Consider the following 4,539-nt stretch of genomic DNA (forward strand, 5'->3'; position numbering starts at 1 on the left):
AATTTAAATGAAATTAGAAATAAATTCCTTAAGTCCTTACTGAAGTTCTCAATCACAAAATATTAAAAGTAAAGGTTCCATTTTTGACATGTAAGACTACATTTAGAATGTAACATACATGAAATTCTATTCTTTTGTCTATCATAAGGAAGGCTGAGTCACCACTTTGTCCAGTGCCCCCTCACAGAAATGAGGCCCCAGCGAGGAACAAACTCATGACCCCTGGTTTACAAGACCAGTGCTCTAACCACTGAGCTATCGGAGCCTCATCTCTGCTGCATTGATTCTTTTTCTCATTGCATTTGTGATGGCCCATGGCTCGCAGCCGTACATCCACGTAGGAAGAATGTAACAGCTGAGGGTTTGAAGGCACTTTTTGTCTTCTTGTGTACTCCCAAACCCCTCATCATCCTCAAGGGATTGGGATGGTCCCAGCCGCCTATGCCTGGTGTATGCCTCTTTCATTTTCCTGATCAGATCCATAATACCCCACATCAACCAGGGTTGAGTAACCCTGCAGGTCATGCTCTTCATTGTAACAGGAACGAGAGTAAAACATGAAAGTCTGCAGATACCGTGATTAAAGTAAAAACATAATGCTGGAGTAACTCAGCAGGTCAGTGTACTTAATATAGCAAAGATATATACATAACCAATGTTTCAGACTTGAGGCCTTCAAGGTATGAGCAAAATGTAGCCAGGTGCCCACCTTGTTTTTTTGCTCAGACACTGTTTGACCTGCAGCATTGAGTTTTTAACAACAGGAACATGTTGGGCCTGAACTTCCCCTGTGGTATTATGTGACAATAATGGAAAATTTACCTTTAAAAGCCTTCCAGTTGCTTGACATCACTTTACCTGCCAATATTTTCTTCCCTTCAACCTCTGTAGGTTCCTGTCAAGCTCAAATAAAACTTGTCAATAGAAGGAAGTTAAGACTGGCAAATTTAGAGTTACAAAATTTTGGCAAAAAAACACAGTTTTAAACATCTTGAACTCAAGTTGACTCCAAATAGCCTTTCATTCCTTGGAGATGGAACAAACCAGTCATTAGTGAACACTTGACAATTCCCCATCTCCACTAAGTCAGCAGGCAAGTAATAGTATGAAACTAATTAATCCACTGAATATTGCAAGTTTTCGATGCCCAGAGTATTTAAAAAATATCTATTCAAATAAATATTGCAAATAGTTTTTATCCATAATATATTTATTGAACATCAACTTTGCTACCATTATACAGATTTACATTATGCCCCCCCTTTTTAAAACAGAAAACTCAATGGACATATTATTTTCAGATTTATTGTCAGAGTATATACATGACATCACATATATCCCCGAGATTCCTTTTTCTTGTGGGCATGGCAGAATTACCACCAATTAGTAGTACAAAAAAATAAACTGTACGCAGCGAAAACATGCAAAGAACTAAACAGATAATGTATGTAAACAAACTGATTGTGCAATACAGAGAGAACAAAAAGAAAATCAATAAAGTGCACAAGTATACGTCCTTAAATGAGTCTCTGATTGAGTTTGTTGTTGAGGAGTCTGATGGTGGAGGGGTAGCAACTATTCCTGAACTTGGTGGTGTGAGTCTTGTGGCACCTAGACCTCTTTTCCTGATGGCAGCAGTGAGAACAGAGCGTGTGTTGAGTGGTGTGGGTCTTTGATCATTGCTGCTGCCCTCTGACGGCAGCGTTCTCTGCAGATGTACTCAATAGTGGGGAGAGTTTTGCCTATGATGTCCTGGGCTGTGTCCACTAACTTTTGGAGGGCTTTACGCTCAAGGATATTGGTGCTACCATACCAGACCATGATGCAGCCAGTTAGCACACTTTCCACCACACACCTGTAGAAATTTTCCAGGGTTTCTGATGTCATACAGAAGCCTCCGTAAACTCCCGAGGAAGTAGAGGCACTGATGTGCTTCTTTTACAATGCCATTGGCGTGTTGGGTCCAGGAAAGATCCTCTAAGATAGTGACTCCCAAGAACTTAAAGCTTACCCTCTCCACCTCTGATCCCCCAATGATCATTGGATTGTATACCTTTGACTTTCCTTTCCTGAAGTCAATCATCAGCTCCTTAGTTTTGGTGGCATTGAGTACAAGGTTGTTGTTGGTGCACCATTCAGCCAAGTGTTCAATCTCCATCCTGTACGCTGACTCATCCCCTTCCTTTATACAGCCCAGGGTACACTTTGGGTCTTTATGATATTTCTCGTGTATTCCCAAATCCCTCATACTCCTCAAGGGTTGGTCCCAGCTGCCTATACTGTATAAATTAGCAATCTTGTGTTTTCCTGTGCATTGACAAAACTTGAAACAATAGTTACACAAGTTTTAGCTCCTTGGGGAGAGAGAAGATACAATTACTGCCCTGAATAAGTATTAATATCTGTTGATGCATCAAATTATTTACAATAAAGTTACTTCCTGCCCTGGTTAGCTTGCACCACATTTCGTTTTTTTTTGCACAAATTATTGGATTTTTATGAGCTTAAAGACGAGATACAGCAGAACTTATTGCTTAGAGGTAAAATATGTTATCAGTAAGTATTGATTTGAAAATAAGATTGTGGCATTCTCAGCAGGTAATGTAAAACCAACTATGCTGGCAAGGTAAAGTCTAATTGAATACATAAGTAAACAAAGTCCTTTTTGATTCCTCACCTATTTTGCACATAATTGTACTTGAATAGGAACAGACACAATTCCAGTAGACATTAAAGAAGATTGTTTGAAATATTTATGTATAAACTTTACAGTGAAAGACCAACAAGTTTTGGCCTTAATATTAAAATGCATGGAGATATAGTAAAATCAAATGACCAGTAAGAACAGTACTCAGAGGGAATGCAACAACTTTAGGAACGATTAAAATCATCAGGGAAGTGCCCAGCAATTCTACACAATTTAGTTTTCGAACTAAATGCTACCCTATGGCTCACATTTATTCAGCCTTACCTGACCCTTTCTCATGGCTCAGTTACTTCTCTAGATGAGAAGATACCTTTGCAAAGGGGCCTCCCAATATCTTAAACCAGGAGTGGCCAAACTTTTTTGGTTGTGGGGCACATACTGAAAAATACAAGGAGTTGCGGGCCAAACAATACAAAGCCCAGCAGTTTTCCGCCTTGCAAGAAAAATGGTGTTTTTAGACCAGGAAGTCCTGTGCCATTGAAAATTCATTTTCTATCAAAATAACTATACTATACTACAGAGAAGCTTAAATGTTGCCATTACAGTAGTTTACTGATGTGCTCACATATTACATTATTATCTGCTGCTCTTTAATTTAAATTAATCCAATAAAACTCTCATTCGAAAAGCAGAGCAAAATAAAAAAGGTGGTGTAAAAGAAGAACAGGATAAAAGATTAAGAAAAGGACAAGGCGGTCTCCAACATTCCCCCACAACTCTCAATGAATACAGTTCATGGCCCAAGTGTCCACCTTTATGATTATGATGCAATGTATAAATCTGTAGATAGGCTGTTAAAGTTAACACATTCCTTGCAAATCAATCAAACTCACTTCTGTGAAAAAGTATTCATTTTTCCATGTCTTAAATATTCGGCATTCCTTTGCTATTTTCCATCTTTTTAGTTCTGTCATGTTTAATCGACTGAGATAAACAATTTTTTTTTAACTGAGGTAAACATTTTCATCGATGAGTAAACATTACAACACTCGGTCCAGTAGTTGTTGAAAATAGTGTTGAAACTACAGTGCAATTTATTGTTAATTACTCTGTCCATTTAAAAATAGGTAATAGTCCACAGTTGGTCCGCAGGCTGTAGTTTGGCCACCCATCTTAAACAATCTGAAAAAGCTGGCCACTTGGTGGCTCATCGAGGAAGGGTAGGTTGTGACAGGCCAGTGCAACTTAATGTGCCTAGAATTTTCTTTCGTGTGGCCATAAAATACAAAAATGCAGAAAACACACACAAATGATTGAAAGATCTGAACTGTATGCTTCTGAAGGTTTCTACAAACAGAAAAATTGTTGAATGACAAAAGACAAAGATGTGCTGTTTGCTTTTTCTGATCTAGTAAAGAATGTGGAGTGGAGTGCTGCAACCAATCACTGTATGTGGACAAAAGGATGCAGTCATCAGACATTCTACAGAATCCTGAGTATCACATATACATTTAAAATTGGCTGAATTGATCTTTTGCTTCTTAGCCAAAATAGTCCAGTGGACAGAATATTTTGTCTTCAATGAGACCTGTGGATAAACAAAATAAAATCCAAACTGAAACTATTTACACTAATTATCAGTGTAAAAATAAAATTAAATCTATCCTACTTTGAATTCTAAAGAAACTTGAAGAAGAACATGAAAATTCAAAAACTAAAACTTTTATTACAGAAATAATTGGAGTCCCTCAAAGGATCATATAACCATATAACCAATATAACCACTTACAGCACAGAACAGGCCAGTTCGGCCCTACTACTCCATGCCGTAGCAAATCCCCACCCTCCTAGTCCCACTGACCAGCACCCGGTCCATACCCCTCTAGTCCCCT

The sequence above is a fragment of the Narcine bancroftii genome, chromosome 8, assembly GCF_036971445.1.
Source record: "Narcine bancroftii isolate sNarBan1 chromosome 8, sNarBan1.hap1, whole genome shotgun sequence".
In the NCBI taxonomy this organism is placed as follows: domain Eukaryota; kingdom Metazoa; phylum Chordata; class Chondrichthyes; order Torpediniformes; family Narcinidae; genus Narcine; species Narcine bancroftii.